Source organism: Papio anubis, chromosome 2 (genome assembly GCF_008728515.1).
Source record: "Papio anubis isolate 15944 chromosome 2, Panubis1.0, whole genome shotgun sequence".
Taxonomy (NCBI): Eukaryota; Metazoa; Chordata; class Mammalia; order Primates; family Cercopithecidae; genus Papio; species Papio anubis.
The window spans coordinates 53,946,688-53,972,000 of NC_044977.1; the positions used below are offsets into that span (position 1 = coordinate 53,946,688).

General features: G+C 46.9%; 1 long non-coding RNA gene across 1 annotated transcript; it reads right to left on the minus strand.

The window, feature by feature from the left end:
* Window positions 1-1,410: 1,410 nt before the first annotated feature.
* Window positions 1,411-16,604, minus strand: LOC110742538. Its single transcript, XR_002520318.2, has 3 exons — window positions 15,778-16,604; window positions 2,920-5,349; window positions 1,411-2,187 (listed from the first exon to the last, which is right to left on the minus strand). It is a non-coding gene; the product is annotated as an uncharacterized LOC110742538 (long non-coding RNA).
* Window positions 16,605-25,313: the final 8,709 nt, after the last annotated feature.

Sequence of the window (25,313 nt, forward strand, 5' to 3'; positions counted from 1 at the left end):
ACACAGCCCGCCTACCTGAACCCTGACCAGTCATGGCTTCCAGATGCCCTGAGTCACTCCTCAACAGGAACCCCTGCTATTGGGGAGCCTGAAATGAAACCCAAGATTTCCTGAGGCTAAAACATCCCTCACAGCCCTTCCCTGCAGCCGACAGCCCCACGGGGGAGCCAGCGAGCTGTCCCCTGCTCCCCTGGCAGAGGCCTCTGCGAGGTCCCCTGGACAGCTTCTGGCCTTGGCTTCAGCCCAGCCTCCCCCGGGGCTATTTCTGGCCAGGCGGGTAATAGATTTCTGTCTCCTTTTTGAGGGCCTTTTATGTGCCGTCAAACCTGGGGCCAAATGCTCCCCCTCCAAAAGAAAAAAAAAAATAACAGCCGTGCTTCCAGCCCCTGCACTAGGAGACTTGTGGGGCCGGACGACCCCGGAGGGAGCTGGCTGAGGTTTCATTTCTGGTAACTGCCCACCCCTCTTCCTTGAGCCTGGCTTCACAAAGCTCGCTTGTGGGACACCAGTGAAGCATCTAATATGTGGGATATATGGAGGCAGGGGCGCCTGCCCTGCATTTCCTGGCCTGTGATTTATGAGATGGGGCTGGGCTTGCCTCCCTCCACGGCCTGACCCTGCCCAGTCCAGGAGATGCAGAGGCTGGAATTCTCCCCAGTGGGGCCCCAGGATCAGGCACTCTGCCACACAGCTCCAGGAACCTGCTGTGTCTACTGCCTGCCCATTAGAGGCTAAAGGAAAGCATGATTTCCACATTATACATAAGGAAACTGAGGCACAGTTAGACAGCTAGACTGGGGTACCAACTGGGGGAGCTTGGGCCAGCAGAAATTGCCTTCTCTGGAGACCAGCATTTTTCATACCTGTACTCATTGGAATCTCCTGGGAGGTGTTCAAAAATGCTGATTTCCAGCAAGAGCTCTCAAGAGACTGACTCAGCCATGTTCGGGACACATTGTCGTAGAGGGTTCACTTTAATAGGTATCAGACAGCTCCTCAGGGATGATGTTGAAATCTGCAGAAGTCCCAGCCCTGACCTGAGCCTGCACCACATCCTGAATCTGTAGGGGATGGGCCTGGGCATTTTGCTTTTAACAAAGCCTGAAAACTCCTGAATATGAAAGCCGAAAGGACTGTGACATTACAGAGTCCAGATTTCCTGTTTTCTGGATGAGAAGACTGAAGCTGGGAGGGAGAAGGGGTCTTGGCCAAGGTCACACATCGGGGTGGTTGGGCCTTTCCTTGAGGACAGGAGAAGAGAGAGGTGTGGGCTCTCCAGGAACCTGGAGGAGGTGAGAGGGAGAAAGGAAGAGCTCCATCAACCCGAATGCAGATGGACTTGAACATCCCTACCTCCGGGAGGCTGGAGTTGACACCCAGTCCCAGGCGTCTGTCCCTCCATCACTCAGGGTCAGAAAACCCCTCCCCACTTTCTGCAGTGGGACAGAAGTTCCTCCCTCTAGTTAGTATCAGGGCTTGGCATCTGTAAGTTTGTCTTGAAGGCTGTGTCGGGCCCCTGGACAGGTATCAGGTCCCTGCTGTCCAGGAAAAAGCCATAGCCATCCTCGAGCTGCCCAAACATGGACCGAGTCAGCCTTTTCCCATGACCCACCCCCAGAACCCTGGGGTCCCTGGGGCACCCAGTCCCCAGGCCTGGGCGCAGGCTGCTTGCGCAGCATGTGGATGTGTGTTTGCCTGAATTAAAAGGAAATAGATGGATGGAAGGGAAACTGCGTGCAATTAATAAATGATGGTGCTTGGTTTGGAATTTCCATTGCTTTCAACTTTCAGAATATTGTTCCCATGAGAACAGACAGCTGTGACCCGACAGAGGAAGGCCAGACATGGAGCCAGATGCCCAGGGGCTCGCCTCCCAGCCTGGCACATGGCTGGGTGTCTTGTGAGTGCTGCTATCCCTCTCTGAGTCTCAGCTTCCTTGGCTGTAAAGTGCAGGCCGCCAACCCTCCTTCACCAAATCTCCCTTACAGCTTCCTGGGAGCCTGATTTGGGATGACGCAGGCGGAAGTTCCCAGCATGCACAGTTGCTGGATAGACAATTGTCCCCTAGAAGGGGATACACAAACAATTCTCAGAGGGAGGCCTCTGGCTTGTTCACGTGGAGATTCTGCACATCAAACACATCTTATAAACAGCATGTGTTAGCTAGCAGACATGGCTGTTCCTTCACTGTTGAGGAAAGGGGTGGAAATGTAGTCAGGTAAATATTTTTCGGGGAAGATCTTTCTCTCAGTACTTTTTCTGCCCCCAGATGTGTGAAAATTGAGAGAATGAATATAAAATTATCTTCTTGAGAGATTCTCCCCACTGATCCTTACTGAAATTTAACAGACATATAGGAAAATGCACGATCCTAAATGATAGCTCAACGGGTTTCACAAACTAATCATGAGACATCCATGAAATTTGCACCCAGGTCAAAAAGCTTCTAGCACCAGCATCTTAGAGTTTCTGTTGACCCAAAGTCCCCTCCCAGTCATGAGCCCCCCGCCCACAGCAAGCATAACCACTATCCTGAGTTCTACCAGTCTGCTCTTTAACTGTGTATGAATAAGTCCTACAGTGTGTAGTGTTTGTTTGCTGTCTGGCTTCTTTACTTTGATGTTATGTTAGTGATTTTAATTTGCCTTTCCCTGATTGTTAATGAGGTCGAACCTCCTTACATATACTTATTGGCCATTTTGTAAAGTGCCTGTTCTAATCTTTTACCTGGATGTCTATTGGAATATCTGACTTTTTATTGATTTTCAGGAGCTTTTTATTTTTGATGGACACTCTTGAGGTATTTAGGTCCTTTATGAAGCCTCCCTACCTCTTACTCAGATATTTCATCCTGAGGACTTCAGTTCTGGTCCCAATGGAAACCCACTGAATACAATCATTTGAGAGACTCCTCCCTACCTCTCAATAGCAGCTTGATGCTGCCTTCTTCAGAGTGCACTGTGGCTCCACCGCACATAAAGAAGCTGGAGAATTTTGTCTCTGGGTTCCTCTTGCCTCTACCTCCCTCTGTGCCTCTTTTTCACTTTTTGGTAACCTACCAGCTAGGTTCTGTTTCCATGGGCCTTTCTCTCAGCTGGCAAACAAAACAAAACAAAACAAATCACTTTTAAGGGGTATGGTGACCAGGTAGCTCCATGTCTTTTGGTTTCTGCATGGATGGGAGTGTAAGGAGGGTGGGAATGGGACCTCAGGGAGTAGCTGGCACCCTCCTACTGCCTGTCACTGCACCTGGGACTCCCCAACTAAAGCTTTAGTCCTCAATGACAGCAGCTATTTACAACATGGGGGAACTATTTCCGTATTTCAACTGCAGGCTCAGGTGCCCTAGTGTGTACCAGCTGAATCCCAGTTTGCCTGTTGCTCAGCCCTGACCAGGTCTGTGGCGTTGGGCTGATTTTCATCTTAGCCTCATCCCTGCCTGGGCGCAGAAGGAACAGCATGTGCTGCTGCCTCTGGCTCACCTGCATCCCATAACGTCACGCTTTTGATCCTCAAAACTTACGCCAATCACACATTCGTATTCACAAGTCAGCAGCTCACTTTTGGCCTCCATTGGGCAAAGCACCATCACAGAGCTTTACGGGAAACTTCAAGGGATAAGGCAGCAATGCGGGACCACAGGAACCATGGTAGGTAGGCTGAGTGAGGGAGATGTTTTTCAGCAGGGGTCAGATTTAGGGAATCCAGCTGGCTTCGGTGAACCAGCGGGAGGCCGAGCTCCATGCTGTTCCTGGACATCTCTTTTGGGGCTGGATATACATTACTCTCTGTTGCCTAATTGTCCCCAGAGCAGCAAACCAAAAGGTCTTGTGGAAGTTATTGCCTTGACATTTTGACTGAGCCATTTCCCCTCCAGGTGGGTGACCCAGAGCCTGTGTGTATTGGGCAGAGACCAAAAATAACATTCACTGGTTTTAAAGTCATGTCCCCCAAAGCGTTCCCTTCTGCACATCTAAGTTCTGAAATAATACTTTTTAAAGGTTAGGCATCTCCTCCAGGAAAGGCATTTTGTTGTCTTATTTGAGCAAAGAATGCACTTAGAGCTTCCAATTGACCCTGCCAGCCTGAGCAGAAGAGAGATTTCATCTACAAGGGTCATCATGAGGGTGAAACTTGAAACACATTTTCCTTTTTTAATGGAATACATGCTCAAGAGGAAAGATTCACATGATAGAGATGATCTGAATGCTCAGCCTAAATGTGCAGTGCTTTATGGCAAGAACAAGCATGTTACCAGAACCATTTCCATGAGTGCATCGGTCAGTGTAAGCTATGCTATGCTGTGGTAACAAGTGAGCCCCCAAATATCAGTGGCTTGCAACTACAAAGATTTCTTTCTTGCTGAAGTTACTTGTCTATGGGGGATTGGCTGTACTCTGTTCTGTGTCTCCTTTACCCCGGGACCTGGGTTAAGGGAGTAGCCCCTATCAGGGATGTTGAGGTCTCATGATGAAAGGAAACCAGAGAACTCAATGGTGTCAGGCAACAGCTTTTAAAGCTTCAACCCAGAAGGGATAAGTGTCATTATTATTGTATTTCATTAGTCAGAGCAAGTCACATAGGCAAGCCAGTGGTCAGCATATGGAGAGCGCATCTTTTGATCAACAATACAATCTTCATGATGGGCAAAGGTCAGAATGAGTTCTGCCTCTATAGAGCTTTTGTTTCTAGTATTCCCAGGACCTTCTCACCCTCGAGGATGGCTTGTCTGAAACCTCTTCATTCCACATACCCCTGGCTCCGTGGATGCTCCATCCCTGGCATGCCCTAACGTGTGTTCTGCAGAATGTTATTTTTCCAATGTCAACAGTTGTTGGGAGAGGAAAGGGTTCCATGGTTAAATAAGTTTGGGAACCACTGAGTTAAACAGGAGTCTTTACTGCAGGGTGTCAGAGCCTTTAATACCAAGTGAATCGTCCATTTTAAAGAAGGAGATAGTCCACAGGGCCACTGCCTTGTCCTTCTAGGTCAGTGTTCGTCATTTTAGCTGCACATTAGAATCAGCCGCGGAACTTTTAAGGCCATCCTGATGGCCAAGCTGCACCCCAGACCAATATCCTTACCATCTCTGTTGGCAGAACAAGCATGGGCATTTTCTAAATGCTGTCCACATCCCCCTCATGATTCCAATGGGCAGCCAGGTTTGGGAACCACTTTTATGGGGATGATTCATATAGGAATTGGCTGTCCACAGGGTTGATCTAGCAGTTAACACTCAAGAAGAGGCTGGGGTGGATTGGTAGCAGTTTCTTGCACTTGCCGAATAGACAGGCTGCAGCCAGAATGTCCAGGACAGTCCAGATGGGCCAGTGGTCTTTAGAACTGAACCTGCAAAGAGTGAGGAAGAGGCTAATGTAGAAGCAGCCCCAGCTGTATTCCACATAGGTTCAATCTTGAGTCATCCCTGGGTAGGACAAAGGGGAGTCTTGACTGCTGTATCACTTGATAACTCATGGGGCCAGGGTACCACCATCAGGGTCATACTCCTGCATCTTGTACCTCCCCACTCACCGTATAGTAAGAAAGTAATCAGTTGCTCCATCTGTAGGTAGAGGTTGAGACTTACTCACCTCTGTGTCTCCCTGATCCAGTGCAGTGCCAGGCACATAGTAGTTACTCACTAAATGTTGCACAACAGAGTGCAAATACGTCCCTTGTCTTAAAGGAGCCCCTAATAACCTCAAGGCTTTTGCTTCCCATGTCTGTTGTACTGGGTTCAATTCAGATAAACCACAGGGAAGCAGGGTAAGCTTATAGATTCCTTTGATATCCAACATGGGGACTATCAGCACAGGTTTAAGGATTAGCAGCTTTACTGTGGCTGCAGAGGAAATGGAAAATTAAGGCTTACGTTTTGGATTATGAAATGGAATTGGTTCCCTTTATGCCTCTCAGGGGAAGAGAGAAACATTTCCATCATCTCAATTTATAAAAAGCAATCTTAAGGCCAAGAAGAGATAAGTACAGTAATTCAGAAACCCTTAATTTGGGCCATTTCTTAAATCCTACCACTCTGCAATTAGTGCACATGAACTTCCCTGCAAGTGTTGCATTTCCTGAGGCTGGCTGTTCCTCTGAGAGGCAATCCATCAGGTTGAGGGGACTGTGGCCTAGGGAGCAGGACAGGGACAGGAAGGGAAAGGTGGGAGCAGAGTGCGGTAGCAGATTTGAATGACAGGCTGAGCATATGCACTTTATCTCCTGGGCCAGTGGCTCGGACCTCAGTGAGTATCCAGATGCTGTGAAACTGTGTTGAAAACAGGACTGCCTAGACCTCCCCCCATATATAATTTTTGTTCAGTAGGTGTGGGATAGAAAGCGCCTCTGGTGGGTGAATTTGAGCAGGCAAATGACTTCATAGTGTAGGAAGCCCAGCTGCTGGGTTCAAAGTCAGTTCAAGTAGTGTAGCAGAGACTGTGGGTGTCCTGGTCTAGCCCCTCGCCTGACCCCTTCAGTGCACATCTGCCTGACTTCCACTGCCCGCTCTGCATCCCTTTCCTGAGGTCTCTCTCTGGCCCTAGAGCCACTCTGCCCTTGCAAATAGCAGGCTGGAAATGCTGGAGAATTAGCACTTCCTGGGAGCAGCCCTGAACCAGTGACTGATGGGAGTGGGGTATAAATACCTCAGCTTCCTGGTCCGTTAGGTAGGATAGCTTGGAGGTGCATGCTCTACCCAGTCTCCCAGATGCCCCCAGCAGGATTGAGCTCCAGTTGCCACACAGCGGCCACTTGATAATACACCTTTCATGGGCCCCCTTGCTGTCCTTGTCTCACTTCCCACTGCCCAGCTCGTGTTTTCTGGAATCTCCTGCCCTCCTACCCTTGTCTCAGACTCTGCTTCTGGAAGGACCCAAAAGATGGGAGTCAGCGAGAGTTGTGTTGTGTGACCTTGAATACACTAACTGACACAAAATAAAACTACATATAAAGCTTGGGGATAGTAGACACAAAATTCAGCACAGTGGTTACCTCTCTGGGGTGCAGGGAGAGGGGCTGGCAGGGGCAGTCTTGGGGTTGGTCTATTTTCTTATCTGGGAGGTGGGTTCAGGGATATGTATTTCATAATTCTTCATGCCTTACCCATACATTATATATTCCTCTTTGGAATGCATGGCATAGACTCCATAATAAATTATTGTAAAATTATCTGGGGACCAGATAAACCCTACTTGCTGGCTGCACCTAGGCCACCTGTTTCTGACACCTCCCTTACAGATGAGAAAACTTGGACTCTGAGGGCTTTCAGCCACGATATATTGCTTCGTTTTACGTTTTTACAATTGGGAAATTTCACATCAAAATAGAAATGTTCAACTCCCTTGAAAGACAATCGGAAGATCGGACAAGGCTGGACCCACGTTTCTACAGGGTAATAGCTGCCAGAGCTGCATCGCTGAGGACGTGGTAGGCAGGGCAGAGTGCCTGCTGCTCCATCCCCAGAGCAGCATCCGTCCTTCCCATAACCTTTCTGTCCTCCCCTATAGACGTCTGAGCCGAGCTCACACATGGGAGAATCTCTCCAATGGTTCACCCATGCAATGCCCTTGGTGGAGAGCCCAGCACAGGCCCAGTGCTAAATAAAGCCACTCCTTATCATTGTGGTTAGAGAAGATAACTCCAACACCCGAGGGGGCAGCCGGGCTTAGTGTCCTTATCCTGAGCCTGCTGTGCTATGATGAGGCCAAGGTCACCGTCTGAACAGCAGTGCAATCAGGACTCCACCCAGTCCCTGGGGCGTATCTGCAGGTCCATTGGGCCTCAACTTCAGGGAGCAGGGGCCAGGCCGAGCTCCCCAAGGCCTTGGGTGCCCCAGCTCAGGCCAGCTGCTCTGACACAGCCCACACTCTGTGGCCAGAGGCGAGGCAGGGCAGTGGGGGAGACCTGCCAGACAGGTGGCATCTCAGGCCTCCCAGATGAGTGGGACAAAGGGATGTGCTGGAATTCCGCCTCCCAGAGCAGCTCCTCCCCTGGCCAGGGAACGGAGGTGGACTTTGGGGCCTGAGAATCGTTGCCAGCGGATGGAGGCTTTGTTTGCCTCACTGAGTCCCCAGACCAGGGGCCGGCCGGAGAGAGGGCTCTTTCCTGAGAGGCTGGACTTTCCCACAGGAACAAAGTGGGGCTTGTTAGCCGGGCATGAATCTTGGCGTGGGGCAGCCGGGGCCAGGCTCAGCGCTGCCAGGCGGCGGCTCCGCGATATCAGGCAAATTCCGCCTTCCCCACAGCTGGGGCTGACAGCAGGAAGCCCCAGGGAGGCTCCGGACAAAGGCAGAAAAATGGGCCACGTTTATTCATTCACTGACCAGCCCGGGCCTGGCTGGCCCAGGGGCCCTGTCTCCATGGCTACGGGCAGCCTTTAGTGCTCCTGGTTGGCTCCTCTGTGACCACAGCCCCTCCACGGCCACACACCCCAACACACAGAGACACAGCATCATGAAGGCAGAGGCTGCCTCGGGACGGCTCAACCCCGGGGAGTGTGGGGCCATCTGAGCCAAACAGAATCGAGGGCTTGGACACAACCCAGGGTGTGAGTTGAGCTCTGAATGTCAAGACCAGTCCTGGGTGAGTGAGGCAAAGGCAACAGGTTCAAATCCACACACCAGCTAAGCACCTACTGTGTGCAGCGCAGGAGTGTGTCTGTCAAGCCAACTCGGTTTGTTCTCACTCGTCCGGTTTGAAAATAGAGGCTGGGGAGCCCAGTGAGGGAGGCACACCCTTTGCCTTGGGAAGGTATCAGGCAGGAACTGTCATTGGCATTGAGTCTTGAAGGATGCATAGGAGTTTGCCAAGCAGGGAGGCAAAGGGCATTCCAGGCAGAAGGATCGGCTTGAGCACAGGCCCCGAGGCCTGCGATTAATATGTAGAGTGATTAGGGTAACTGAAAGGCTCTTTGAACTGGAGTGGAGGGAAGAGGATGCAGCTGAAAATGAGGCAGTTGTGGGGGCGGGACAACCGTGCAGTGTGACTCAGAGAACCGGGGCCGTCTGCTCCCGTCACTGTCCTGCTAGAGAAGGCCCCCAGTAATTCCATGAGTTGTGAATTTCAGGGAGGACAGAGGTTAACGTATAGCTAATACTTTGCCGTTTGCAGAGGCCTTTCATATATTCACACGATCTTATTTAGACCTATGGCCACCCAGCTGGGAGGGAGCTGACAGATGAGGAAACTGAGGCCCAGAGTGGTGCCGGAGGTCACCAAGCCAGGAAGTGGCCCGTGGGGACTGGAATGCAGGGCCCTGAACCTGACAGTACTCTCTGGGAAGGGGCTGGAGCCCTGAAGGATGAACAAAATGATCATGATGATCGTTGTCCCTTGCTGGAAAGTTCTAGAACTGCTACAAAGGAGCAGCCACGCGTGTCCTCCCTCCCAGACCCCTCCAAGCTGCTTCTAGAGGGACTGGAGATCCCCCAGCAGAAACAGGTCTAAATCCCGGGCAACTTAGAATCTGGGATATGGTGAATGGCTCAGAGGCTGGGAGCAGGCACAAGAGTGGCTCTCAATGTCTGATGGCCCAGACCACACTTCCTGTCTTTCATGGGCCCACTCTGCTTCTTTGGCCCTGGGTCTCCCAGACGGAGCCGATGGGCTGGGCCTGCAAGGGTGACCTTGGGACCCAAAGGCTGGTGGGAGGGGGATGCCATCAGACACTGCTATGACATAATGTCATTTAGTCTTCACAACAACCTGTTTTGCAGGTGAGGAAACTGAAGCTCTGAGAGCAGTAGCTCCCCTGAGCCGCACAGCTGGAGAGCGCTGAGCCAACGGCAGAGCTGGGGCTTTTTGAAGGCGCACAGAGGAAAGGTTTGCTCTCCTTGCCGAGTTTCCTCATGCTCATTTCCACCCCCAGCCCTCAGGTGTGTCTGACCTCTGCCCACTGAAAGGCGCCTTCCCTCACTCTGCTGCTGGGCTCGGTTGTCTGCCGTCTTTCTACTGTCTCTGACTTCTGCCAACTTGACCTTGGCTTCTGGTTCCTTCTGCCTTTCAGAGCTTGACATTGTTGATCTTCATCCTGAAGTGTCGCCTGGGTCTCCTTCACCTGGTTATGCTACCCATAAAATAAAATAAAGGAAGAAAAAGGAAAAAAAAAAAAAGATAATAAACAAAACCAAGAAAAAGGAAGAAGTGGGCTGTGGGATTAGCACCAAAGCCTCCTGGGTGCAGACCTGCCCTTTGGCCTCTTCTCAGGGTGCTTTTGGCTTTGGGTAAAGAAGAAATGATAATAATGATACCTAAAAGCCATTTAGGACAGAAATGGCCAACATAGCATAGCAGGAGCGCCCTCCAATCTGGCACCTGAGGCAGGCATAACTAATCGATCACAGCACTCTCTCTGGCTCAGCTTGGCCTTGGCTTCAGCATTGTTCTCAACACAGGGATCAGGCAGCCACCACCAGGCAGAGTTGACACCCAAGATAACCTGCACTTGTCACCTTGCCTATGAGTCTGTGCTCTCCATTCGAGCTTCACTTTTGCCCCATTTGTCCAGGCAGGTGTAATTATCTTCATTTTACAGGTGAAGAGACTGAAGCCCAGAGTGATATTTTCTGCAACACACAGCTACTTCATGACAGAGCTAAGGATGAGAACTGAGGCCTCTCTGTCTGTCCCTGCTCAGGACAGGTTTAAAAGGCCCCATACAATCAAGGTGGTAGCATTTGAATAGATGTATTCTTCCTCCTTTTTTGTTTTCCAGTCCCATTTTCCACTGCTTTGGTCAGGGAGTGAGTCCTCTGATGTCATCCGAGGATATGAGGCATCGCTAAATCTGGCCATCCCCTGAAGCACCCAGCCTCACCGACTTCCTGAAGCGTGGATGAACGCTGCTGCCACAAATGTGCTGTGACAGCCACTGACAAGGAGAGCGAGTGATGTTTGTGCCACCCTGCTGAGCACGAGGGAGCTGCTCGGGGAAGCCAGGGGCTGGGGCATCTCAATAGCACTGAGGGCAGCCTCGGGGGGATTCACAGCACACCCACCCCCAGATCACTGCTGATTCTGGGGGATAGATGACAAAGCTTTCTGACCTTGCACTTCCCTTTGGCTGCCAAACTGAATGAAGCCTGCTTCTTAGACCCAAGCCCCTGCTGAGTGTCTCACTCTCTCTTCTGGCCATCCCTGTCCCCAAACCCAGAACCCTCCTCTGCACCTCCACACGCAGTGGGTGCCAACTGTCTCCCACCTACCTGCCTGGGTCTCTGCCCCTCAGCTGCTCACAAGTGGCTGTGTTCTTCCACTCACCTGCTGGGACACCCACTGGCTCACCAGCCCCCATCCTCTCCACACCCGGTCTCACCTGCCAGGCTTGCCTTCCTCCCCATCACCTGCAGGACGGTCCTTTCCCAGACACACCTGCCCTACTCTGACTGGTTGGCATGGTGAGTCCCTCACTCCCTTCTCTCCAGGGTCGCATGTGCTCTCCTGGCACAAATTCACCCAGACATTTCTTGATCTAGCTCTGTCCCAGAAAGGGTTACCTTTGCAATGGCAAATACCTGTATTAACTGCCATGCAAGTGACACATACTTATCATATGCTCGCCTGTTCCAGGCACCGATGGCTGTCTTTTTTATTTTGTGACAGGTTCCAGTGAGTGAGTCTGACTTATAATTGTACAGACTTAGCTCACATTCTCCTTCCTCCACCTTGACAATCGTGCTAATGACAAAGTTGTCATTTACTGAGCACTTGCCACGTACCAATCACTGTGCCAGGAGATTGTGCATGGACTCACAAAATCTTTGCAATATTCTGGAAGGAGAGGCAAGTATGTTCCTCTATTTTGTAGATGAGAAAACTGGGCTCAGAAAATGAAGCCATTTTGCCCCAGGTGACCCAACCAGCAAGTGGCAGAGCTATGTTTAAAAGTCAGGATTGTCTATTCCAGAGACCCTGTGCTGCCCACCATGGCACACTACCTCTCCAGTCAAAGAAAGGTAGCTTAAAGATATCTGCTTTCCAAAATGCCTGGACATTTGTTAGAATATGAAAGAAGATAATATATGGTCCTGTCCTTGAAGAATTGATACTCTATTTGGGGAAACAAAGCAACTCACATTGCCAGCCAATATTTATTTAAATTTCATCTTAGAAAAATAGCAAAAGAGATTTTATTTAACCTGTCAACAGTGATTATCTGATTATGTCTGCTTGAGTATTCTGTAGGATAGACAGGTAAGGCAGTCATGGACTCAGTGGGAAAAAGTTCAGTCATCCATTACTAATGTCTGTTTGGGGCACAGCTATGGGTAGTGGAAGTAGATGTGTCACCAATTTAAATTCTTTGCTTCTATATAGTAGAAAACATGACCATTTCTAATAAATTCCTAACTATATAAAGCAGACAAGAGAGGAAAGAGAAAGATACCGGTATGATTGGGAGAGGCTGCCTGAGGAAGGTAAGATAGGATCTGTTTGGGGTCACTGTAGCCCTGGGGCATGAGGCATCATCAAGGCCAGATTGAATTTTCTAAGGTATGATAAAAAGTTCGGTTCTTCCTTGTGCCTTGGTTCCTCTTCTCTAAAATGGCTAATTCTGTCCAACTAAGATCTACAAGGCCCCTTCTGATGCCAAGGTTTCTAAATAAAGATATCTAATAAGGATGGAACACTTCACAGCTCTCAACCTCCTCTCAGACCCATCAGCTCATTCATATATCATAACAAGCCCATGATGCAGCCATTTTAGAGATGAAAACCTGAGGTCCAGAGAGCTGACACCCATGTTAGCAGAAGTTAGTGGAACCCAGTTCTCTTAACTCTAACCATTCTCTAATCCAAAAGTATATTTACAAATTTTCAAATAGTTAGGAAATGTTAGTAATATTTAGAAGCTCCTCAGGTAATTCTAGTTTTCAGCCAGGGTTGAGAATGTTGCTAAAAAGTAAGTTTTATGGCGGATTTCAGAGAAGGAAACAGAGGTTCAGAGTGGTTAAGCAACTTGTCCAAAGTCACACAGCCAGAACATAGTGGAGTGGGAATTCCACTGAAGCAGGCTGACTGCGTGACCCATGTGTCTATTGTGCCCCAGGCACTGTCACATATTATTTCATTTAATTCTCTCAACAACGTTATTTATTTTTAACTCTGAAAACTAATCCAGAAAAGTTAAATAACCAGCCCAAAACTGCAGAACTAATAAAAGGCAGCTAACAATGTTTTCTATCTTGATTTTATTTGAGTGGACAAGTGTGCGCATTTGTCAATGGTCACTTGATGGGTCACTTAAGATCTGTACATCACACTATACGTTGATTTTACCTTTAAAAGGCACAAATAAACTGAACTCTGGGTAACAACATCAAGCAGAGATATTCTGATGTCTCCCTCTTATTTGGAAATGCATTTAAAAGTAGAGTGAATGGATAAGGAGATAAATAAGTGGGCAGTATGTAATAAAGATGGGGGGTCTATGGGGTTCACTACGTGGGTGCTATTCTTTCAACTTTTCTGCAGGTTTGAACATTTTACATTATAACATGTTGCATGGGGGACAGCGGCCCAAACATTCCATGAGACTGAGTTCAGTGATGACAGAGATCTCTGCCTGTTTTGTGACTGAGTCTCCAGCGCCAGGAATAGTGCCTGGCATGAAGCAGGTGCACAGTAAATATTTGCTGAATAGAAAATGACGGGAGGGTGTTTAGCCTACGGCTTTAACCCTTAAACTAAACATCTTGGAGAGAGGATTGGATGATATATGTGAACAAGGTCGGTGGGAGGAGGGACACTGGGCAGAGTAGGGCGAGTGGGCACAGTAGGGCACAGAGCTCTGGTGGCTTTGCAAGCATGAACTCCGCAGGTTCTTACTTCTGGAAGCTGTAGTGAGATCCTCATCTCCAGGCTTAGCTGCAGTCAGAGCTGGGCTTTATATGGGCGTGTGCTGCCCTCATGTGGCCAAGCCGAAGAATATTGCACTGCTGTTGGAAGGGCCTCTTTTCCCCTGATCCCCGATGGGCATTTAGTTACTCAGATGCTTGGAAGCAAAGGTTGGGACCAGAGGAATCGTGTCTCAGGGGCCTGGGGCTTCATGTCCCTCTCTTAAATAGGAGATGTTGGTCATGTTTAAAACTTCCTCTGGGCAGGGTGGCACATCTCTAGTCCCAGCTGCTCGGGAGGCTGAGGTGGGAGGATGGCTTGAGCCCAGGAGGTCAAAGCTGCAGTGAGCTATGATTGTGCTGCTGTACTCCAACCTGAGCAACAGAGTGAGACCCTGTCTCTAAAAAGAAGAAAAGTTTATCACGCTTCCTATTAGCTAATTTTCTCCCAATAGGAGTGTGGGTTTCCCAGAGCTCATAACCATCCTGAGATTTGAGAGAAGTAGCCGCCATGTTTCAGTACCCCCTGCTGTTGCTATTCCTCCATGGGCTGTTTTATTTGGGCATCCCACTGACCCTGCCAATGACCATACATGAGACCACGCAAGATCTCATTTGCAGGCCAGAAAGCAGGGGCTCGGAGAGATCAAGTCACACGTAGCATGTTGGGGACAGGGAAACTGCCTCTGGGAAGTCTAGAGTGTAACAAAGAAGACGGTAGCTGCTCTCTGTGGGCTTTTGAGAACTCCCAAATTCTGGCTGAGAAAAGCTGGCAAGGAGCCAGGCAAGTTTGAAAAAGCCCCAGTACTCACGGTACACAACCTGAGCCCTTCAGCAATCACAGAGGCAAGTTGGAGCTGTCATCCATCCCTTCCATCCCTGCCAAACCCAGCTGTGTGACCTGGGGAAAGTTACTCAGCCTCTCTGAGCCCTACCTCAATGTGTCAAATATGGATCATAAAGCCCTCACCTTTTAGGATTGCCATGTATATAAACGATACAGTGCACACCACACATGCTCAGGAATTACTCCTTTTTGACCACAAGGCAGACATCGTATCTATTGTGTTCACTCCTGTGACATGTTTGGATGGGCCAGTTCTCAAAGATGAGCACGGTAAGAGTTAAGAGTGAAGTCTTTGGAATCAGATACCTGGATCCAAATCCTGGCACTGCCTTTTCAGTCTAGGTGACCTTGAACAATGTATCAATGTAGTGAGGGTTGTGCTGATGAATAGGTAAGTGTGAATAAAGAGCCTGGCATGGTGCCTGACACATACCAGATGCCCAAATAAATGCTAGTTGATAGTAGGATGACTCAAAGATGGGTATTCAACGTTAGCTATTGTTGTTGTGAGCCGTTGTGGTAATAGTAAATTAGTCATGCGAATTTCCCCTTCAAGGCTGCACTGGCAGCAGCTCTGCCCTGACTTCATCTGAATATATGCGTTGGGTGAGAGAAAAGCGGCAATGATAGGAGTGCCCTTCTGTTCCCTGGACACGAATGACCCTGCACCACCAGCACAAGGTCACCCAGCCCTCAGTCATGATGGTTCCCAGTGAAGGGGACCAGGCTCTGGATGCACTCTGCACCCCCTGAGCTGACATGGTGGGCTTAGGGTCTGGGCTGCAATGCAGGGGCTTTCCTCTTCTTGGGATGCTCACTCTGGTCTTAACACGCTGGCCTGGCTGGCATGAGGGCCAAACTGAACAGTGGCAAGAGAAACAGCATGAGTGTGGTGGCCTTCAAGGCAGTGAGTCTCAGATGTCAATGTGCACAAGACTTCCGGTGGGAGGTGCATTTTGAAAATGCGGGTTCTGACTCAGTAGTTCTGGGCTGGGACCTGCGATCCAGCATTTCTAAAGCTCCCAGGTCACCCTGATGCTGTTCATTCAAGATCTCACTTTGAATATCAAGGTTTCAAGAAAAGCAGGTTGAATTTACCTCCCAGGTGCACTGAGGGCTCATTGCAGCAGGTCTGGAATCAGCCTGGGCTGCTGTGCTGAAGTAGAGATGTGCCTGCACAGCACGGACCCCCGGGCAAGGCATGAAGGGTACTGACTGGTGACCACGGGTGGAGACAAGTTTCAGGGTGTCTGGTATCAGCTTGTGAGCATTGTCTGAGGGTCACAATGAGACTGATGACCTGCACCTGGCCTCAGGGGCTCCCTCAGGGAACCTGGTGCAGTGCTGGGGCTGGTGACGCAGCAAGTGTGCCTACACGATGAGCCTCCATTGTGTGCTTCCTGATTCTAATATCTCAGGTGCATCAGTAGTTCTGATCTGAAGGAAAAAGCACATTCACATGGTTGTCCCACGTCAGTGTAACAATTGGAGCTCTCCCCTAACTCTCAGAACCCCTCACTATGAGGCAGCCTTTGGCCCTGATGCATATCCTCATTTTAATGCCCTTAATATCTTGTATTTTTTTCCTGAAATAAATCTTAGCTTGCTCAGCATAGCCATGTAAGGTCCTGTGAGTTTCACTTGCCCTGGAACTCAGTCTAACTGCCACTGCTAGTGCAATATGGATTAAAAAACTGCTCCATGTGGGCAGGACACTGTGCTCAGTGTACTTAGAAGTGGTTACAATTCCATTCTCTGCTCTCCCAGGAGAGCTGCAATTCGCAGCCTTAGCTACACTGGTGTCGCCTGGGGAGATTTAAAAGCTACTGAGGCCTGAGCTCCATCCTCAGAGACTACTGATGGAATATTGGTCTTGAGGTGTTTTTTTTTGTTTGTTTTTTGTTTTTGGGTTTTTTGTTTGTTTGTTTGTTTTTTTTTTTTTTTTTTTTGAGACGGAGTATCGCTTCTGTCAGCCTAGGCTGGGAGAGTGCAGTGGCCGGATCTCAGCTCACTGCAAGCCTCAAGCCCTGTTCACGCCATTCTTCCTCGGGCCAGCCTCCCCAGTAGCTGGGACCACATGCCTCGCCACCTCGCCTGGCTAATTTTTTTGTATTTTTTAGTAGAGACGGGGTTTCACCAGATTAGCCAGCACGGTCTCGATCTCCTGACCTCGTGATCCGCCCATCTCGGCCTTTATACTTTAAGTCCTAGAGTACATGTGCACAACGTGCAGATTTGTTACATATGTATACTTGTGCCATGTTGGTGTACTGCACCCGTCAACTCGTCAGCACCCATCAACTCATCATTTACATCAGGTATAACTCCCAATGCCATCCCTCCTCGCACCCCCCTCCCTATAATAGGCCCCTGTGTGTGATGTTCCCCTTCCAGAGTCCAGGTGATCTCATTGTTCAATTCCCACCTATGAGTGAGAACATGCGGTGTTTGGTTTTCTGTTCTTGCGATAGTTTGCTGAGAATGATGGTTTCCAGCTGCATCCCTGTCCCTACAAAGGATACGAACTCATCCTTTTTTATGGCTGCATAGTATTCCATGGTGTATATGTGCCACATTTTCTTAATCCAGTCTGTCACTGATGGACATTTGGGTGGATTCCAAGTCTTTGCTATTGTGAATAGTGCTGCAGTAAACATATGTGTGCATGTGTCTTTATAGCAGCATGATTTATAATCCTTTGGGTATATACCCAGTATTGGGATGGCTGGGTCATATGGTATTTCTAGTTCTAGATCCTTGAGGACTCGCCATACTGTTTTCCATGATGGTTGAACCAGTTTACAATCCCAACAACAGTGTAAAAGTGTTTCTATTTCTCCACATCCTCTGCAGCACCTGTTGTTTCCTGACTTTTTAATGATTGTCATTCTAACTGGTGTGAGATGGTATCTCATTGTGGTTTTGATTTGCATTTCTCTGATGGCCAGTGATGACGAGCATTTTTTCATGTATCTGTTGGCTGTATGCATGTCTTCTTTTGAGAAATGTCTGTTCATATCCTTTGCCCACTTTTTGATGGGGTTGTTTGTTTTTTTCTTGTAAATTTGTTTGAGTTCTTTGTAGGTTCTGGATATTAGCCCTTTGTCAGATGAATAGATTGCAAAAATTTTCTCCCATTCTGTAGGTTGCCTGTTCACTCTGATGGTAGTTTCTTTTGCTGTGCAGAAGCTCTTTGGTTTAATTAGATCCCATTTGTCAATTTTGGCTTTTGTTGCCATTGCTTTTGGTGTTTTAGACATGAAGTCCTTGCCCATGCCTATGTCCTGAATGGTATTACCTGGGTTTTCTTCTAGGGTTTTTATGATTTTAGGTCTAACATTTAAGTCTTTAATCCATCTTGAATTAATTTTCGTATAAGGAATAAGGAAAGGATTCAGTTTCAGCTTTTTACTTATGGCTAGCCAATTTTCCCAGCACCATTTATTAAATAAGGAATCCTTTCCCCATTTCTTGTTTTTCTCAGGTTTGTCAAAGATCAGAGGACTGTAGATGTGCTGTATTATTTCTGAGGGCTCTATTCTGTTCCATTGGTCTACATCTCTGTTTTGGTACCAGTACCATGCTGTTTTGGTTACTGTAGCCTTGTAGTATAGTTTGAAGTCAGGTAGCGTGATGCCTCCAGCTTTGTTCTTTTGACTTAGGATTGTCTTAGCAATGCAGACTCTTTTTTGGTTCCATATGAACTTTAAAGCAGTTTTTTCCAATTCTGTGAAGAAACTCATTGGTAGCTTGATGGGAATGGCATTGAATCTATAAATTACCTTGGGCAGTATGGCCATTTTCATGATATTGATTCTTCCTATCCATGAGCATGGTATGTTCTTCCATTTGTTTGTGTCCTCTTTTATTTCACTGAGCAGTGGTTTGTAGTTCTCCTTGAAGAAGTCCTTTACATCCCTTGTAAGTTGGATTCCTAGGTATTTTATTCTTTTTGAAGCAATTGTGAATGGAAGTTCATTCATGATTTGGCTCTCTGTTTGTCTGTTACTGGTGTATAAGAATGCTTGTGATTTTTGCACATTAATTTTGTATCCTGAGACTTTGCTGAAGTTGCTTATCAGCTTAAGGAGATTTTGGGCTGAGATGATGGGGTTTTCTAAATATACAATCATGTCATCTGCAAACGGGAGCAATTTGACTTCTTCTTTTCCTAACCGAATACCCTTTATTTCTTTCTCTTGTCTGATTGCCCTAGCCAGAACTTCCAGCACTATGTTGAATAGGAGTGGTTAGAGAGGGCATCCCTGTCTTGTGCCAGTTTTAAAGAGAATGCTTCCAGTTTTTGCCCATTCAGTATGATATTGAATGTGGGTTTGTCATAAATAAGCTCTTACTATTTTGAGGTATGTTCCATCAATATCGAATTTATTGAGAGTTTTTAGCATGAAGGGCTGTTGAATTTTGTCAAAGGCTTTTTATGCATCTATTGAGATAATCATGTGGCTTTTGTCTTTGGTTCTGTTTATATGCTGGATTACATTTATTGATTTGCGTATGCTGAACCAGCCTTGCATCCCAGGGATGAAGCCCACATGATCATGGTCATAAGTTTTTTGATGTGCTGCTGGATTCGGTTTGCCAGTATTTTATTGAGGATTTTTGCATCGATGTCCATCAGGGATATTGGTCTAAAAGTCTCTTTTTTTGTTGTGTCTCTGCCAGGCTTTGGTATCAGGATGATGTTGGCCTCATAAAATGAGTTTAGGAGGATTCCCTCCTTTTCTATTGATTGGAATAATTTCAGAAGGAATGGTACCAACTCCTCCTTGTACCTCTGGTAGAATTCAGCTGTGAATCCATCTGGTCCTGGACTTTTTTTGGTTGGTAGGCTATTAATTATTGCCTCAATTTCAGAGCCTGCTATTGGTCTATTCAGGGTTTCAACTTCTTCCTGGTTTAGTCTTGGGAGAGTGTAAGTGTCCAGGAAATTATCCATTTCGTCTAGGTTTTCTAGTTTATTTGCATAGAGGTGTTTATAGTATTCTCTGATGGTAGTTTGTATTTCTGTGGGGTCGGTGGTGATATCCCCTGTATCATTTTTTATTGCATCTATTTGATTCGTCTCTCTTTTCTTCTTTATTAGTCTTGCTAGTGGTCTATCAATTTTGTTGATCTTTTCAAAAAACCAGCTGCTGGATTCACTGATTTTTTTGGAGCGTTTTTTGTGTCTCTATCTCCTTCAGTTCTGCTCTGATCTTGGTTAATTCTTGCCTTCTGCTAGCTTTTGAATGTGTTTGATCTTGCTTCTCTAGTTCTTTTAATTGTGATGTTAGGGTGTCAATTTTAGATCTTTCCAGCTTTCTCTTGTGAGCATTTAGTGCTATAAATTTCCCTCTACACGCTGCTTTAAATGTGTCCCAGAGATTCTGGTATGTTGTATCTTTGTTCTCATTGGTTTCAAAGAACATCTTTATTTCTGCCTTCATTTCGTTATGTACCCAGTAGTCATTCAGGAACAGGTTGTTCAGTTTCCAGGTAGTTGAGTGGTTTTGATTAATTTTTTAAGTCCTGAGTTCTAGTTTGATTGCACTGTGGTCTGAGAGACAGTTTGTTATAATTTCTGTTCTTTTACATTTGCTGAGGAGTGCTTTACTTCCAACTATGTGGTCAATTTTGGAATAAGTGCGATGTGGTGCTGAGAAGAATGTATATTCTGTTGATTTGGGGTGGAGAGTTCTGTAGATGTCTATTAGGTCCGCTTGGTGCAGAGTTGAGTTCAATTCCTGGATATCCTTGTTGACTTTCTGTCTCATTGATCTGTCTAATGTTGACAGGGGGGTGTTGAAGTCTCCCATTATTATTGTATGGGAGTCTAAGTCTCTTTGTAAGTCTCTAAGGACTTGCTTTATGAATCTGGGTGCTCCTGTATTGGGTGCACATATATTTAGGATAGTTAGTTCTTCCTGTTGAATTGATCCCTTTACCATTATGTAATGGCCTTCTTTGTCTCTTTTGATCTTTGATGGTTTAAAGTCTGTTTTTATCAGAGACTAGGATTGCAACCCCTGCTTTTTTTGGTTCTCCATTTGCTTGGTAGATCTTCCTCCATCCCTTTATTTTGAGCCTATGTGTGTCTCTGCATGTGAGATGGGTCTACTGAATACAGCAAACTGATGGGTCTTGACTATCCAATTTGCCAGTCTGTGTCTTTTAATTGGACCATTTAGTCCATTTACATTTAAGGTTAATATTGTTATGTGTGAACTTGATCCTGTCATTGTAATATTACCTAGTTATTTTGTTTGTTAGTTGATGCAGTTTCTTCCTCGCATTGATGGTCTTTACATTTTGGCATGTTTTTGCAATGGCTGGTACTGGTTGTTCCTTTCCATGTTTAGTGCTTCCTTCAGGATCTCTTGTAGGACAGGCCTGGTGGTGACAAAATCTCTAAGCATTTGCTTGTCTGTAAAGGATTTTATTTCTCCTTCACTGATGAAACTTAGTTTGGCTGGATATGAAATTCTGGGTTGAAATTCTTTTCTTTAAGAATGTTGAATATTGGCCCCCACTCTCTTCTGGCTTGTAGAGTTTCTGCTGAGAGATCTGCTGTTAGTGTGATAGGCTTCCCTTTGTGGGTAACCCGATCTTTCTCTCCGGCTGCCCTTAACATTTTTTCCTTCATTTCAACTTTTGTGAATCTGACAATTATGTGTCTTGGAGTTGCTCTTCTCGAGGAGTAGCTTTGTGGCATTCTTTGTATTTCCTGAATTTGAATGTTGGCCTGCCTTACTAGGTTGGGGAAGTTCTCCTGGATGATATCCTGAAGAGTGTTTTCCAACTTGGTTCCATTTTCCCCCTCACTTTCAGGCACACCAATCAGATGTAGATTTGGTCTTTTCACATAATCCTGTATTTCTTGGAGGCTTTGTTCATTTCTTTTTCCTTTTCTTTCTCTAGACTTCTGTTCTCGGTTCATTTCATTCATTTGATCTTCAATCATTGATACTCTTTCTTCCAGTTGATCGAGTCAGTTACTGAAGCTTGTGCATTTGTCACATATTTCTCGTGTCATGGTTTTTATCTCTGCCAGTTCGTTTATGGCCTTCTCTGCATTGATTATTCTAGTTATGCATTCTTCCATTCTTTTTTCAAGATTTTTAGTTTCTTTGCGCTGGGTACGTAGGTCCTCCTTTAGCTCTGAGAAGTTTGATCGACTGAAGCCTTCTCCTCTCAACTCGTCAAAGTCATTCTCCGTCCAGCTTTGATCCATTGCTGGCGATGAGCTGTGTTCCTTTGGAGGGTGAGATGTGCTCTGATTTTTTGAATTTCCAGCTTTTCTGCCTTGCTTTTTCCACCATCTTTGTGGGTTTATCTGCCTTTCTTCTTTGATGCTGGTGATGTACTGATGGGATTTTGGTGTGGGTGTCCTTTCTGTTTGTTAGTTTTCCTTCTAACAGTCAGGACCCTCAGCTGTAGGTCTGTTGGAGATTGCTTGAGGTCCACTCCAGACCCTGTTTGCCTGGGTGTCAGCAGCAGAGGCTGCAGAAGATAGAATATTGCTGAACAGCGAGTGCTGCTGTCTGATTCTTGCTCTGGAAGCTTCATCTCAGGGGTGTACCCCGCCATGTGAGGTGTGAGGTGTCGGTCTGCACCTAGTGGGGGATGTCTCCCAGTTACGCTACTCAGGGGTCAGGGACCCACTTGAGCAGGCAGTCTGTCCATTCTCAGATCTCAACCTGGTCTTGAGGTTTTTAAAAGCTCCCCAAGTGATTCTAATATGCAACCAAAGGTGCAAACCACTCATAGATAATGAATACAAAGCAGCAATAGTCTTAGAAGGCCAGGTTGAGAATGGAACTAAGCCACCACCACTGTCTGGGCCTTTGCAAACTCCTGTCCCAAGGGTACAGTTGTTGGTGTTAAATTTCCTACCCAAGGCTAGAGGTCAGCTAGCCTTGCCTCTTTGAGGCACTGGTTTCCTTCCAAAGGAGGGTCCAGGAAGAAGGTCAATGCTCAATCCAAAAAACCCCTGCTGTCTGCAAGGGTGGAATTTCTGACTTCATCACGCCTGGGTGAGGGGACACTTGGAAACAAGAGATCACATGCTTCTCATGACATATACTGAATATAAAATCCAAATGCCAGACACATTTAAGAGAATCCTATAGGCCTCAGGAGATGTACCACATGGGACTAATGAGAGCTTTACTTTGAGACTTGAGTCTGTCTTCCAAATTTCCCAGCTTCTCATGCCCATCACAGCTCTGGGTTTTGCATATTTGCTATTGACCTTGAGCAAGTCATTTTCTCTCTAAGTTGTATTGTGATTCTTGCCTCAGAGTGGCATCATAATCCAGCTATCTTGAATTGCTATGGCATCAGGGCCTCACAACCTCTGTAGCCACAGTCAACTAGTATGTAGTGACAAGCCCCAGAAGCAACTAAGCTGTAGCCAGGCAAGAAGCAAAGCAAATTTTGGACCAAGTAGGAGCTCATACTTTCTCCAACCAGCACGGAGTCAATCATTGTCCAGTGAGCTATGATAAGCACAATGACCATTACTCAGACAGTGAGCCATTTGTTGGTTTTTAAGTAGCTCTTTCACAATGTAGGCTTTCTGCTGGGGAAAGAGTAAAAGGAAGATAGTGTAAAGCACAAAGAACTGCAAAGCCTAGAGTCTTCATGGACCACCCTTCTGGTGCCACTAGATGGGGATACCTTGCAGGAACCCCAAAGATCCATTGCTGCTCTCTGAGGAGGAGTTAGAGTCAAACAGGCTCCTAAACCCTTTGCACATTTGGTTTCTCTTGAGAATGTGAGGCATCATTGTGGTAGGTCATTTTGTGTCACTATAAAAGAATACCTGGGACTGGGTAATTTACAAAGAAAACAGGTTTAATGGACTCCCGTTTCTGGAGACTGTATGAGAAGCATGGTACCAACAACTGCTTGGCTTCTAGTGAGGCCTCAGGAAGCTCAAAGTCATGGTGGAAGGCAGCAGGGAGCCAGCATGTGACATGGTGAGAGTGGGCACAAGAAGTGGTGAGGGGAGGTGCCATGCTCTTTTAAACAATCAGATCTCTCATGAACTACCAGAGCGAGAACTCACTCATCACCAGGGGTATGGTGCTAAACCATTTATGAGGTATCTGCCCCTGTGATCCAATCACCTCCCGCCAGGCCCCACTTCCAACATTGGAGATCACATTTCAACCTGAGATTTGGAGGGAATACACATCCACATCATATTGAACATTTTAGGGGTAACTTCGTGTAGTTCATTTCACTTCTCTGGGGCTCTAGGACCAAATACACACCCTACTCACAGAACATGAGCCACTTATTGTTATTTTTCTTTCCTTTTTTTTTTTTTTTTTTTTTTTTTTTGTAGCTCTTTCATTGAAGACTTTCTGGTGTTAAATTCCTCCCCGAGGTTAGAGACTAGCTTTGGAACCATAACTTGACCACTGCAGGTGATGATCATGTGATGTAGCCAGATTTGAGATTGGAATCTCAGAGGGAAGTCAGTGACAGTCATTTTCCGCCCCAACACTCCAAGATTCTATTTTTTAGCCTCTGCGTCCTTGGATAACACAAGTTCTCAACAGAGTGCAAGGCCTCCCTTTCTTTAAAGGTCAGAAGGGGGTTTGAGGAAGGAGACCTCTCCCGACTAGGCCAGATTTGCTGCGCGGTGCAGAACACGGAACGTCCGGCTGGCTCGGAGCTCTCCAGGGTCCTGACGGGTACTGGCTTGGGTTCTCTGTGCCTGAGGCCAGCTCCTCCTCCCCGGCCCACCTCTTCTCTTGAAGGTGACTCCTCAGCTGCAGGTTCTGGAGGGCAGGATCCAGGTCTGGGGCAACCTTGCCATGTCACCCTGGAAAACATCTATAAACCTGTGTTTAATCAGTTTAAATCTAGTTACTCCCTGCCCCCAGTGCTTTTATGACTTATTGAACAAACATTTTCCAGCTAGGTCTGGACCTTTTTGGCTTTTTATTCTTCTATTGTATTTGTCCTTCAAGTAACATCTTCTCTTCTTCTCATCTCCTCCTTCTCTTCTCCCTCTTGCCTCTCTCTCTCTCTCTCTCTCCCTCTTTTTAACCTTTTTCTTCTCTTCTCAGACTGAGTGTCTCCTTCCAGGGGTAGAAAGAAACACATTCTAATTATCTTCTGCAAAAATGATTCTCATAGACCTCATTGTATTCACATTCTGAATTTGAACTTGAATAATCCTAAAGTTCTCCATTCTAGAAAAACCTTATTTCTCCATAAGCTGCCATGTTGTTAGAAAACTGTCTTGCCCTTTGGGGATGAAAGCTTGACTGAAATGGATTGACCCCATTTCCTACAATTGACCCCATAGTCCACCCTATGGGGTGGCAAAGTGGAGGATCTTTGGTGCAACATCCACTCATTCAACAAATATGCACAGAGCCTCTTCTATGTGCCAGGCACTGCTCTCCACACAAGAAATGTAGCCGTGAACAAGACAGACATAAATCCCCGCTCTCAGGGAGCAGCCACGCTCATGCAGGAGGTGGGAGTGTATGCTGTGATACAGAAGGAAGCCTTCCCACTGTATGATGAAACAGAGAAATTGTTTATCTAAGAAGTGAATGAGAGAGAGCTCTAGAAAAAGCACACATCCTTCCTCAGAACCCAAGAATAAAATA